The sequence below is a fragment of the Microtus pennsylvanicus genome, chromosome 8 (assembly GCF_037038515.1).
Source record: "Microtus pennsylvanicus isolate mMicPen1 chromosome 8, mMicPen1.hap1, whole genome shotgun sequence".
In the NCBI taxonomy this organism is placed as follows: domain Eukaryota; kingdom Metazoa; phylum Chordata; class Mammalia; order Rodentia; family Cricetidae; genus Microtus; species Microtus pennsylvanicus.
In genome coordinates, this window is record NC_134586.1 from 16,134,497 (window position 1) to 16,149,496 (window position 15,000).

A 15,000-nucleotide genomic window follows, 5' to 3' on the forward strand; every position below is an offset into this window, starting at 1 on the left:
ATGCCCCTCCATTATGCTTCCCATTCCCACAGTGTGTAAACGAATATGGGAAAGAGACCAACCTTAAAGCCACGGGCTCTCCTGCTTCTCCTCTCTGCTGGTCTCTGGTCACTCGCACTGTGGAGAAGTGTAGAGACACTGCCACTCACCGACAGTGGAGAGGGAGGCTGGTAGCAAGGACGTGTGTTCGGAGGGCTTCATCCGGTCACCTATCAAGCGTGCATTTATTTATTTATTTATTTATTTATTTATTTATTTATTTATTTATCCATCCATCCATTCAGTGCACCTCCCCAGCCTCTCCATGTGCCAGGCTGTTCACAAGGCTCTGGGACAAAATAGTTAGAAAAGTGGGTAAGATCAGTGTTGAGAAGACCCGAATGGTCTCCTGTGGACAAATGGAAAGCACATGCGCTCTTGGGTTGCAGCCTGGGATGATAAGCTAGGGAATCTGGTGGGGAAGGATGGGAGGCTTCTAGAAGAAGTGATGTATCAGTTTCCTCTTGAAGATGACATGACTAGGCAATGTTTAAGACCACTAAGCAGTCAGACCAAGGCAGTTAGAGAGTGGGAGGCCAGCGCCAACAACGTGAGTTGTTGTTAAGTGTGCTCTCTGATGCCAGAGAGCAGGCAGGCAGAGGAAAGTCTTGTTACCAAAACAGCCATACTGTTTTTGTTCTCCCAAACGACATTTAAATGAAAATTTCTGCCTTCCCATTTCATTATTACTGCTGTATACTTAATTAAATTAACAATTTTGCTACATTGTTTAAAAAAATAAAAATTTCAATCATGAAGCCCTGAGCCAATTTGAGTGTGAAAATGCATACTAATTTTGACAGGTGATACCTCTTAGCATCAATTAATATCCACAAGACCATGATGAGGAAAACAGTTGAACAAATAAGGCAGCAAGGGAAGGGCAGGTCTTTGTTATCAGTTGTGGCTAATGTAGATGAAGAGATGGTAACAGAACATTGCTGTCTGACAAATGCCATGGTGATGATGGTTGCAGAAGAAAACACCAGGGGACACAAAACTTAGTGGACAAAATGTGCTGTGAAAGGGAATATTAGGGAATATTTGCATTTCCTTCTTTCTTTCTTTCTTTCTCTCTTTCTTTCTTCCTTTTTTTTTTTTGATAAATAAAGCTTGCCTGAAGATCTGAGAGTAAAACAGCCCCACCGGTCAGCCTTACAGACCAGGTAATGGTAACACACGCCTTTAATCTTAGTAGCCACACTAGTTTGTTGTAGAAACCAGGAGATGCATGCCTTTCATCCCAGTGGTGCATGTCTTTAATCCCAGTCCTAGAGAGGATTATAAAATGGGAGGGGACAGCTCTCAGACACAGTCTCATTCTGAGATTCCTGGAGACAAGGTCGCCATTTTGGACTGAGGTCAAGGTAAGAGCCAGTGGTTGACTGTTCTGCTTTTCAGATCTTCAGGTTGAACCCTAATTTCTCTCCCTGAGTTTTTCTTATTTATGCTTCATTTGCTAGTTAAGAAACCTCTCCTCAGGAGGCCTGTGATTACAAAAGGGTCACTGTGACATGGCGTCAGATCATTGCCAGAAGTGACAATACCCAGTGCCCTTGGCATGTGCTGAGGGATTCATCTCATTCTGGGATTTTCTTTCGGTGTTTGTGAATGTGTGTGTGTGTGTTTTGTACTCGTGTGTATGCATATATGCAAAGGATGGAAGTAGATGGTAGTAATGTTCCTCTATTACTCTCTACCGTATATCTTCCAGACAGAATCCCTTGCTTAAACCGCAGTGCACCAGCCTGCCTGTTCTGGCCTGTACATGCCGGGTTTTTACACGGAAGCTGGGTTTGAATTTAGTTCCTTGTGCCTGGGCAGCAAGCACTTTATCCACTAGTGAAGCTTGCTCCCCAGCTTCACTTCTTTGATTTTCTTGTCCAAAATGTAACCTGAAACTAATTATGAGGAACATCAGACCTGCCAACCCAAGGGACACTCTAAAAATACTTGCCAGTATTCATTAAAAACACCAAGATCATGAAAGCTAAACACGAGAATATCACATGCCTGAGAAGACAAGGAGACACTAGGACTTCATCTCCTTGGGGGCCTGGACCAAGGAGGCCATTGTGAAATTCCCGGTTAGTGAGGATCTGCAGGTTTGTTACTGTGGGGCTTTAGGGGTGGTTTTTCGGCTTGACGTTATGCTACTACCAAGATACCATTTGGGGAAGTGGGATTGTAACTCTGTATAGTTTTATAATCTTTTAAATGAAATGAAATAAATGAACTGGGTGTAGTCGTAGTGGGAAGTTAATGCCTATAATCTCAGCATTCAAGACACAGGGGCAGGAGGATTGCACGTTTTAGGCCAATTGAGGCTACATATCAAGCTTGTCACTGGGCGGTGGTGGCACAAACCTTTAATCCCAGCACTCGAGAGGCAGAGGCAGGTGGATCCCTGTGAGTTCGAGGCTAGCCTGGTCTACAAGAGCTAGTTCCAGGACAGGTGCCAAAAACTACTGTGAAATCCTGTCTTGAAAAACCAAACCAAACAAAAACAAACAAAGCCAAAAAAAAAAACCCCAAAAAACAAAAAACAAAACAAAACAAAAAAAACAAACAAACAAAGAAAACAAATCAAGGGCTGAGGTTGTAGCTCAGTAGCTGCTAGTACTTACTTAGCGGGTAGAAGACCTGAAAAACAAATGCTCTTGTTTTCCTGGGATGGGAAGCACTTCATTTTGGGTTGTAATATGCAGCATGAGACCATTTAATATGAGTTTCTGCACTGGGGATGAAAGCACAGCATGCTGACTTCTAGTAAGTTTTTCCTCAGTTCCCAAATTATGTGAGTCTTGTATTTCAAATGGTTGAGCAATAATTTTACAGAACTCCTTCTTCTCCCTTTAGCAAATGATTAATCTGACACCAAATAATTCTTCCCAATATTGGAATTTTTTATTTTGTTGTTTTTTATTGAGCTATACGTTTTTCTCTACTCCCCACCCTTTTTCCCCCTCTCCCTTTTTATCCTCTCCTGTGACTTCTATGCTTTCAATTTACTCAAGAGATCTTGTCTTTTTCACTTTTCTATGTAGATCCATGTATGTCTCTCTTAGGGTCCAATATTAGAATTTTTATCCATAGTTTATGTATGTGTGTTGAGAATGTTATATACGTGTGTGTATCCATTCATAGATGCATAAAGGCCAGGAATTGATCTTGGGTTTCTTCTATAATTCTTCGTTTTAGGTTTTATTTTGAAAGGGTTTTTTGAGACAAACTCTCTTACTGAATCTGGAGCTCACTGTTTTGACTACAATGGCTGAGCAGTGAATTCTTATGATTAGCCTGTCTTTGCCCCTCGATGATGGGGATACAGGTATATGCCCCTACATCAACTCTGTGTGTGTGCTGGGGAGCCAAACTCATTGTTGTACAGGAAACACTTTAACCACGAACTATCTCCCCTATAGTTATTTTTGAAATATTTTTAATTTAAATTTTTTATTTAAAAATAGTTATTTATGTGTGTCTGTGAGTATATGCCGCATGTGTGCAAGTACCTATGGCAATCAGAAGACGGTGTTAGATCCTCTGGAGCTAGAGTTACACTAGGCACTGAACTCAGGTCCTCCAGAAGAGGGGCCAATATAGAAATGGGCATATGTTTCTTCCTCAGTGTCGTGGTTTGTGTGTGAAATGTTCTCCATTGTCCCTCTCCATTAAAGACCGTTGAACACTTTCACTAAGCTGTTTGGGAAGCCTTTAGGCAGTGGAACATCTCTAAAGGAAGTGGTTCACTAGGGGTGGGTCTTGACCTTTTGTAACCTAGCCCCACTTCCTGTCCACTCCCAGCTTCCTGGGTATGGATGCAATATGGCCAACTAACTTCCTGCTTCTGCTGCCATGGCTTCCCTGTTGTGGTGAGCTGAAATGTAAGCCAAAAGAAGTCTTTTCTCCCCTAAGTTCTTTTTGTTGGGGTAAGAATTTTATCAAAGCAAAACCAGTAACAACAAAGTCAGTCAGACATTCAATTTGGGCTTAAAAGTCAATTTTTTCAAAATTCCATGTGAGTGCCAAATATTGATTTGGTGGCTGCCAGACAGAATGTGTGCATTGTGCTAATCTTCACCGGGTGCTTTCCGAAAGTCAAATCGGATTTAAAAGAGTTATCCAAAATATTTTGAATTGGCTTAGATCTGATCATACGGCCACTATGGGAAAAGACTCTTCTTGAGTAATAACATCATTGCTTTGTTTGGGAACAGAAATACTGTCACCAAAGCCAAACACAGGGTATGTGAAGTGCTGGGAAGGCATCACAGAGAGGAGGAACCTTCCCCTTACATCCCATCAGGAACTATTGTTCTGCGGATGTTCTCTCCCAGGGAATGATTTAGAGTGGCTATTGGTTGACAGTTTAGAAAAAAAAAATATTAAGAGCCAGGCAAGGTGGTGCATACTTGTCACCCCAGCAGGCAGAAGGTAAGACTGGCAGATTGCTATGAGCCCCTGCCTCAAACAAACAAAATAACCAAAACGGTATACATATATCTTAAACACATTTTTGTTAAGACATCTACATAAAATTTTTATGTAGGGTAAAAACTTTTAAATATAAACTATCTCAAACTATGCATGTTAAATATAAACATCTCAAACTATGCATGGTGGTGCGTACCTATAGTCCCAGTACATGCGTAGTAGAGGCAGGGGGATCAGGAGTTCAGGACATGCTCAGCTACATAGGGAGCTTGAGGCCAGTCTGGGGTGCAAAAGACCCTGCCCCCAAATAAATAAATACATGAATATATGTTTTTCATCATATGTCTACAGACTATAGTTGATACATCTTTTTACAAACTAGAACCATAATTCCTGTGGCCTATGATTTTTAACTTCAGTTTCCTTAACAAAAATCAATGGCTTAAAAGCAAACAGCACTATTAGTGCAGGACTTTAGAATTTGTGTATGTATTTGCTTCTCACCCCTACCCTTTTCTTAGTGCTGACGAATGAATCACACCCAGGGTCTTGCATACGCTAGATGTCTGTCAACCTCCAACAGCTAAACCAGCAGCTCCCTTCAGTATCCCCTCAGTCATCATGGCTGTAGAGTATCAACCTTAGTTTTCTAGGAAACCACAACCCTCTCTCTTCCCACACTATCCTCAGGTTTTTCAACACTGAATTAATTTTGATAATTAAGACAAGTACAGCAGGCAGAAACCAACCTGGGAACGGACAAGGCTACTTCATAGACCTACAACATGCTAGAAAGGCGGGGATGCTTTGGTCTTGCTTGCTGGAGAGCTGCCTGCCAGCTGCTTTGGTGAATGGGTGTGCACCCATACACTGTGTGCACACCCACAATACTTGTAGACACACCTCTGTGCTTGTGAGTATGCTCCTGTCATGTGGCTTTTCCTAGAGATATGGACAGATAAGGTACTGAAGAGTCCAAAGATTCCACCCACGGCTGGGTTGGTGAACGGGCGAGTTTAGTGGGATTTCTTACAGGAATATGAACAACTCCAAAGCAGTCACCACCAAAACTCCCTATCAGCGCCGGTGACAGCTCCTCAGAGCTATGGCCCTATGGCTCCCTGTGTGACTTGAAGTCAGCCCTGCCAACCAGAGAGTTTTTGCTTTTCAACACCTATTACCTTGTCAAGAGACCTTGTAAACCTTGGGACTTCGGGGGATTTCTGAGTTGGTTTTCTTCCTAAGTCTTTTGGGCTCCCCTCATCCTCTGGGAGGAGAGTTTGGTTCAGGGAAAATCACTGTACAACTCCACATTTGTGAGCGTATTTCAAAAGGAAAGAAGAAATAGGCATCAGTCTAGAGAGGGAGGAAGAGGCAGGCACCTGACTAGGCAAATACCCTTCAAGGAGCCACAATAGCATCCTATGTGCCCCCAAATTGCAGCAGCCCGTGAAGGGAGTGCAGCTACCTTGTTTCATCGGAAGTCTCACTGAGTGAGAACAAGACATTCCTCTAGTGTAAGGCTTGAGAGGGAGAGGGGCTGAACTCAGACTCCATTCATTCCTCTGAGAGGTTGCCACCTGGCTAGTGTGCATGACCCACAGGAGCAGCCCTGACCCCTGGACAGAGATGAATTACCCTGGAGGGAAGGAAGAGGAGGCTGTCTTTATTGAGACATGAGAAGATGGAGCTGAGAAGCAGGAAGGAAACAAGAGTTGACCTGTTGTCCTGGAGGAACTTCCTGTTTCCAGATGTTCATGTGTTCAGAGTTTGTGAAAACTTGCCCATCCAGGGAGGGATGTCCATTCGGAGGGAGACCATTCTTCAGCAGAGGGTAGTGTAGTTACCATTCATTTCTCTGACTGCTCTTGGGCATTTTTTTTCCTCACTAAGTCAAACCTTCATTCAGAGCTCTCTGCACGGACCCTTTTTCATAAATGTCCCTACTTTTTGAATGATACTTTTGCATGTGTCAGAACCTTCTGTCATGAATTTGTTATGAGAACAGTTCACTGTGGGTTTTTTTTTGTTTTGCATTCACATATGCAAAGAGTTAATGAATTAGCACACGCTCAAGAGAACAGCAGGTCCCCGAAACTGAAAGGGGAAGGACCCAAGGGGAAGGCTCTGGAACGCCAGCATAACCTTCTGTTTTGCAATCTTCTTCATCATCAGCTACGCCTGGGAGAGAGTTTGATTTTCAAGTTGGCATTTTTATTTACTGTTTCTTGGATTGTATGTTTTCTTCGCTTTGTAGTACCAAATCTTATCCTTTGAGCTCTATGATGCCACTGCGGTTTGCAATGAGCCCTGAAGAATTTTTAGAAACATAAACAATACTAATGTGAATTACATAGTAGTTCACTGATTGAGCTGTAAGTGGCACACTGAAAGACAAGGATCTACCTTTCTTCTCTTTTCTCCTACTCCTTTATGCAGCCTGGCCTAGAACACACTACTAACCCAGGCTGACCTTGGGCTCAAGGCAATCCTCCTGCCTCAGCTTCCTTTGGGACTTTTCCTTCCATTGGTGCCTGTACCTTGAAGCAGTCCTAAGGCATATGCACTCTTTAGTAGAGTTCACCGCCATCACATGTGTGGCCTCTGGTGTCTGGCACTGGATAAAATAGCACATCAAAACAGCTTATAAGGAAGACAGATTGGTTCTGGCTCACACTGTCTAGGTGTCCAGTCCCTGGGCACATGGCCCTGTTGCCTGTGATACAGCAGAACCTCATGGTGGGGAAACATGAAAAAGGAGACTGTTCACCTTCTGATGGCCCGGAAGCAAAAACAGAGGGAGCAAGGAAGGGGTCAGAGTCCTAGTGTTCTCTTCAAGAGCCCACCTGGCTACCTAACCTCTTCCTTATAAACCTCACCTCCTAACCAGGCTATAACACTTCCCAATAACACCACAGGCAGGTGACCAAGCCTTTAGCTTCTGGGCCTTTGGGGTCATTTAAAATCCAAGACTATACAGGCTTTAACTGCCTCAAGTCACTTCCTTAAAAGTGTTCATGGGCTTCTCACAGCTCCTGAAAGTGAACGGCAGCTACCAAACACTGGCTCCATTCAAAACAAATAGATGATTTTTTTTTCTGTTCAATATCTTTCTAGATTTCTTTCCAATGCCAAAGACTAGGGCCAATCATCTTCCTCTTCCTCTTTAGCTCAGAACGAAACTGTTTGGAGACCACCTAGTAGCTTGCTCAGTGTTCCTAGGGTTTACTGGTCTCAAGCAAATGAGGATCTGGGCACTAAAGCAAAATGTGTTACAAACCACAGATGGGGCTGGCAGGTTGAGCAGCACTCACTGCCAAGCCTGGCCACCTGAGTCAGTCCCCAGAAGCCACTTGGTGGAAGGAGAAAACCAAGTCTCGCAGGTTGTTCTCTAATGTCCACACTGGCATGGTGGGAATGAACACCTGCTTCCTTCTTCCCTGACCCAAGGAAATAAATAAGTGGAAACAAAGAGATGGAAGACCCCACCTCAAACTTCTGACTAAAGAAGTCTGGGGAGGGGTTCAGAGTTTGCGTTGCCGATTACCTGGTGATGCCGATGGCTGGGGTCTGAGGGTAACACTATGGGAATCAGTCCAGGTCTGTTGAGGAAATGAAGGCTTACAGAACCAAAGTCTTTGTTCCAAAGTAACCCAGCTCAGTGCCAAGACAAGCACCCCATCTTCTAACCTTCACGTGCTAACTGAACACCTGTCCTATTGTTTCTCTTAAAGCTCACCCCTGTCCACAGGACTCCCTCTGTGTTCTTTTGGCATCGCGCCAAATCTCAAATATCATTCTGCTTCTTCCGGAGGGCACCTAGACAGTAGTCTTACACAGTAACTCGAGGTATAATATTATTATTGTGCTGGACTTCCAGGCCTGAGATCCTCTCAGAAAAAAGAGTCTTGGCCATAGCCTACCTGTTTTTTATTTCATTATTATTATTATTATTGTTATTATGCTCTACATTTTTCTCTGCTCCACTCCCTACCTCTCCCCTTCAACCCTCTCCCAAGGTCCCCATGCTTCCAATTTATCCAGGAGATTTTTATCTTTTTCTACTTCCCATGTAGATTAGATCTGTGTATTCTCTCTTAGGGTCCTCATTGTTGTCAGGGTTCTCTGAGATTATGATTTGCAGGCTGTTTTTCACAGACCTTGAAAGAACAGTACTTAACTTCATATGAAAAATCAAAAAACCCAGGATAGCCAAAACAATCCTGTACAATAAAGGAACTTCTAGAGGCACCACAATCCCTGACTTCAAACTCTACTACTGAGCTACAGTACTGAAAACAGCCTGGTATTGGCATAAAAACAGACAGCAGGACCAATGGAACCGAATCAAGGACCCGGATATTAATCCACACACCTTTGAACACCTGATTTTTGACAAAGAAGCAAAAACAAAAAAAAATCAAATGGTAAAAGAAAACATATTTAACAAATGGTGCTGGCATAACTGATATTAACATGTAGAAGAATGGATATAGACCCATATCTATCACCATGCCCAAAACTCAAGTCCACATGAATCAAAGACCTCAACATAAAGCCAGCCATACTGAACCTTATAGAAGAGAAAGTGGGAAGTAAACTTGAAAGCATTGGCACAAGTGACCACTTCCTAAATATAACCCCAGCAGCACAGACATTGAGAGAAACAATTAATAAATGGGACTTCTTGAAACTGAAAAGCTTCTGTAAAGCAAAGGACACTGTCAATAAGACAAAATGGCAGCCTACAGAATGGGAAAAGATCTTCACTAACCCCACATCAGACAGAGGTCTGATCTCCAAAATATACAAAGAACTCAAGAAATTGGTCATCAAAAGAACAAATAATTTAATAAAAAAATGGAGTGCAGACCTAAACAGAGAACTGTAAACAGAGGAATCTAAAATGGCTAAAGACACTTAAGAAAATATTCACCATCCTTAGTCATCAGAGAAATGCAAATCAAAACAACTCTGAGTTTCCATCTTACACTTAAGAATGGCCAAGATCAAAAACACAGTTGTTTATTTCTAAATAAGTGCTGGTTTAGTTTGTAGACAGCTACATCTTCAAGACATTCTTCAGTTTGCATTTGGGTTTGGTAGAAAGGATGATAAAAATTTATTTTTATTCTCTTAGAGTATTTATTGTTGTGATAAACACAATGACCAAAAGCAACTTGGGGAGGGAAAGGTTTATTTGGTTTATACTTCCATATCATAATTCATTAGAAAGTCAGGACAGGAACTCCAGCAGGGCAGGACCCTGGAGGCAGGAGCTGATGCAGAGGCTATGGAGGGGTCTTGTTTATTGGCTTGCTCCTCATGGCTCACTCTGCTGGCTTTCTTATAGAACCCAGGACCACTAGCCCAAGATCATTCCCATACATAATGACCTAGGATCTACAGGCTTGCCTGCCTATAGTAAATCTTACGAAGACACATTTCTTAAATGAAATTCTTTCCCTCAAATGACTCTAATGTATGTCAAGTAGACATAAAAGTAGCCAGGACATTCTCTTAAGTGTCTTCAAATTAAATGGACAAAAATCAGACAATAGAAAAGATATTTTAATTATGTACTCAGAAGGCTAAAGAAGCCACACACTTTTTATTGCTATCACTGAGTCAGGAAGCCTTCTCCTAAAAGAATTGTGCCTCTGCTTGCTTCTAGCAAACAGAGCCCACCCGAAAAGCCATGCTTAACTCTGCTTTTTTTTTTTTTTGGTGTTTAAATTTTTTCAAGCTTTTTCAGGTTTTATGTGGATTTAGCTAGCCTTATGTTGGGCACCAATTTGTAGTAGGAGGCCACTTTTTGTTCCCTGGCCCAGACTTAAATCACTGCTTGGCCTATTAGCTCTAGCTTCTTGTTGGCTTGCTGTTACATATTAATTTAACCCATCTCTATTAATCTGTAAATCGCCATGTGGCATGGCTTACCAGCAAGGTTCCATCTGGCACCTGTCTCTGGTGGGGCTACATGGCTTTACTCTAACTCCACCTTCTTTTTCCCAGCATTCAGTTTAGTCCCCCCCCATTTTCTCTCATTTTTAATGTTAAGTACAGCTATGAAAACCAAATCACACAGTCTTCAAGCTTTTCTTGCCGTTTTGGGGGAGCCACTGAGACAGTGAGGTCCATGAAGGCAAGCATGCTGTTCTCTCTACTTACTCCCAGTCCTGAGCATGCTCTTCTCTCTACTTCTTCCTACCCTCCACTCCTTTTCACTGTGAGGTTTTAAAATCAAAACATAGTCAAGGAAGGTCTTACAATGACCTCTTCCAAAAATAAGGTGGTTTCAGGAGGTGAACACATGTTCTTTGACTCTCCTTCATTCTCGTCTGCCCACCAGCTTCAGGGGCTTCCTTACAGATCTGTTTTTTCTTCATAACGGCACCAACATGCGGCTCGTTGGCTAACCAGATATGGCTTGCAGCCCAAATGTATGACACTGTCAAACAGGAGTTCCACCGTTGTTTCACATGCCTGGACGTTCTGAGCAAGCCCTAGAGCCTTCTGCAGGTTCCAGCAGATCTTGGAGAGGCAGTACTGGAACTCCTCGTCACAGTCGTTCTTGCTTTTCCCACAGGTCTCGTAGCACCTGACGTGCTGGTTGCAGAGCTTTGTCAGGGATGGGATGCCAATGTTCAGATGAACACCGAACAATGGAGAGCCACATCCATTTGGTGGGACGGTTTTAATCCGTAGAGTGGAAGAGGCTTCGATCGGTCGGCACTTGTACTGGCAGAGCGCGTCCTCTCCGCCCAGCAGGTCGAGCACGGTGTTGAGGTACGTGTCGATCTTGTGGATGTCGTTGCGGATGGTCTGGAGGGTGGCCCTCCAGTCGGTGGTCTGGTCCTGTTCCTGGCCTCGCCCAGCGGCTAGCAAGAGCAAGAGCAGGAGCAGGAGCGCTGGTGGGGTGGAGGGGGGCCGGGCACCACCATCTAACTGCGTGGCTGGGCTACTGGGCTGGGCAGCAGTCTTAAGACAGTTTTTTTATTCGTTAACCAATAAAAGCAACACATATACACAAGGACTCCCCACATTAGAAGGCTTTATTAAAAAAAAACAGACATTCAAAGAGGCAGTGGCCAGGTCATTAAGAATGACTAAGAATCATATATTGTCTTGGTCTATTTTCTTCTTTGTCATGTAGTTCAGAATGTTTTTTTTTTTTTTTTTTTTTTTTTTGAGATAGGGTTTCTCTGTAGCTTTGAAGACTCTCTCTTGTAGAACAGGCTGGTCTTGAACTCACAGAGATCCACCTGCCTCTGCCTCCTGAGTGCACCACCACCACCACCTGGCCACACTCAGAATGCTCTTGAACTCAAAATATTCCTGTGTCCACTTCCTAAGTGCTGGGATTATAGGCAGATGCCATCATACCCACTTCTTGGTCCATTTTCAACCGATATAACAGATACCCAAGGTTATTTTATAAAATAATGTGGCTCATTTGTCTGTAATTCTGGTGCCTAAAGTATTCAAACAGCATGGTATTGATGCCTAGACGGGGTTTCCTAGGTGACCCAAACAAGGAAGAGAGGCCAAGAGAGTTCGTCATGTGCAGGGATCAACTATAGGGTGACATGTTTTTTTTTTTTTTTTTTTTTTTGACCACTTGAGCATTCTTAATTAGTTTTAGCACAAACTAATCCATATACAAAGGACACATGTTTTAGGATAATAGATTCTGGAACTCTTCACCACTACCTGACACCCCTTTCCTTGAAACTTTCTCTCTCCCTTCCAAAAAGTTTTATATGTCAAAAACTAAGTTGGAACTGGGATGGCAGCTAAGCATAGGTCCCACAAACCTGGAATTGCGGAGGCAGAGGGGAAATCAGGAGTTCAAGGTCATCTTCACAGGGCTACACAGGACCTTATCTTAAAACAAAACAAAACATCAACAAAAACAGGCAGCAAGATGACTCCTTAGGTAAAGTGGTTGCTGCCAAGACTGATGGCCTAAGTTGGATCTTTGGACCCTACTTAGTGGAAGGAGAGAACTAATTCCTGAAAGTTGTCCTTTGACCTCCCCGTGATAGTCTATGACAACCATGCATTCACTCACATGCACACAGGTATAGGAATAAAAAAAAACATGCAATAAAAATCGAAACTAACAAAAAGAGCTGAGTTGGTATTTGCAAAGAGAAAGTGAGAAAGCTTTAGGTTAATTGTTATATGATGTGAGATCCTTAAAGGGGAAAAAGCAAAGGTCAGAATAAAGATGAGCAGGTAGAAAAGGTCAAATGTAAGCACCTTGCTCTTCCTATTAAATCAACTCCCGGCAGCTGGATACCTGAATAACAGTGTCTCATTCAGCAGATGGTTTCCCAAGTGGGTGCAGGGAATCCACCTATGTTGAGTGCTTCATGGTGCTAGCAGTCAAGACACGAGGGAGGGATGTTTCTATGGACACACACACACACACACACACACACATACACACACACACACACACACACCAAGGTTAGTGGCTAGAACAGATTATTTATCCAGTTTTTGAGTCCAGAGGGCATGAGTCAGATGATTTCTAGACGTTGGAACAAAAGATCTTCAGAAGGGGGACTCAGGACAGGGAGTAGCAAGCCAACAGATTTCCTGGTTTGTGGTTCAAGCATCTCTGGCAATGGTAGATAGCATGTTTGTCATGGTTATTTCTTGGGCAGAGCACAGAAGGGTCCAATTTCTTCTCACCAGGATTTTTTTTTTTTTGATTATGCCAATACAGACCCGGGCAATCAGGTTTCTGTTCTTAAACATACCAAATCAGAAAGATAAGAGAAAATCTGCAATTATCAATTACCAGAGAAACCTAAAAATTGGCCATTTCTGTCAGAGGTGCAGAAAACTTGTTTTTGTTTGACTTGATTATTGAAACATAAATACAAAAATAGTGATTGACAAATTGGTGAGTTTTGTTTTTTCTGTTTTTAATTTTCCAAAGTAGGGTCTTGCTATGTCACTCTGACTGGCCTTGAACTCATGGCAATCCACCTGCCTCAGTCTTCTAAGTTCTGTTATTACAGGATGAGACATTAATTTAAGATTTTTTTTAAGTTTCTTGGAATTTTAAAAACGTTTATTTATTTATATGTATGTATGTGTGAGAGAGTGCGGAGAGAGTGCACACTTGCATGTATGTGTATATATGTGAGTGTATGTGCCGTAACATACATATGGAGACCAAAGAAAAATTAAAAAACCAAACCAAGCAAACAGCTGTGGAGTATTGTTCTCTCCTTTCACCATGTGGCTCCTGGAGATGAGCTCTGCTGTGGACTGCAGCAAGTATCTTATCAGTCAGCCCTTGTGGGACTTTTAATAAAGCAACAGCAGTAACAGCAGCAGCAGCAGGAGGAGGAATGGAGGACAAGGACAAGGAGGATGAGAAGGAATAATTTATTGACTTCCTGTGAATGATAGATAAGGGAAAAGAGGAAGCAGGTGCCTCAAATGTGGAGAGAGGGCCCTAAAGAGGTAGGATGTTTAAATAGAAAGGCCCTAAGCGGTAGAACTCTAACTCTTCTCGCAGTTACTCTTCTCTAACTCTTCTCGCAGTTACTCTTCTCATTGTCGTGATTAAATGCCTCACAAAAGCAACTCTAGGAAGTGTTTGCTCACGGTAGCAGGGAAGGCATTGATTGTGTCTGGAGTGTGGTGTGGCTGGCCGCATTGTGCCTGCTGTAGAGAAGCAGTGATAAACACCTGTTCTCAGCTCACTCTCAACGCTTCATTCTGTTTCGGAATCAGAATTGTACTTCCTGTTTGTGACGGATCTTCCCATCTCATTGAAGTCAAATCTAGATTTGTCTCCTGGGTGATTCTTGAGCCTGCGAATTGATAGAACCCCCACAATGCTCATCAGTTTATCCACGGGCAGATTTATGAATCCATCAGCTTCTACATCGGATTTTAGAAAGCTTCATCCCGTGGCATGATGCATTGCATGCACGGACATCGGGATGCTTGGGAGGGTCTTTCTCGTGAATCTGGCAGAGGACAAGGCGCACTCACGGCAGCTGCTTGCTGCAGCTTTCTGAGAGGAATCCGAGAGAGACAATATCTGTCAGGGAGTGATGGGGGACTTAAAAATAGCCACAATTAAGATCCAAAGAGAGTTCATTACAGCACAATTAACAAGGAAAATTGGTTATTTCTGTCACATAAGCCGCCTGGAAATAGTGGCTCTACCCACTAGTGGTCAGGGTGCAGCAGGGCTGATCATGGGTAGGAAAGAGTGAGACATTAATTGCAAGCCCACCTGTACTAGTGGCGTATATTTGTTCAGATGGGATGGAAAGGTTAAGTATCACGTTTTGTCGTGCTGGTGGTTGTTCTTGAGACAGAGCTTTGTCGCATGGCCTTAAACTCATCCTTTATCCTCCCGCCCCAGCCTGTTTGGTGCTTGGATTATAGACCTGTGTCCCACATCTGGCCAGCCTCACTTTTGAGCTGACAGTTCAGCCCTTGGAATTTAGCATATCAAATGCCTGGTTGGTTTAATTTTTGTTTGCC

The 15,000-nt window shown here is 43.0% G+C and overlaps 1 pseudogene; it reads right to left on the reverse strand.

Annotated features, from left to right (window-relative positions):
* Positions 1–10,640: 10,640 nt before the first annotated feature.
* On the reverse strand, positions 10,641–14,158 carry LOC142855746 (group XIIA secretory phospholipase A2 pseudogene; annotated as a pseudogene).
* Positions 14,159–15,000: the final 842 nt, after the last annotated feature.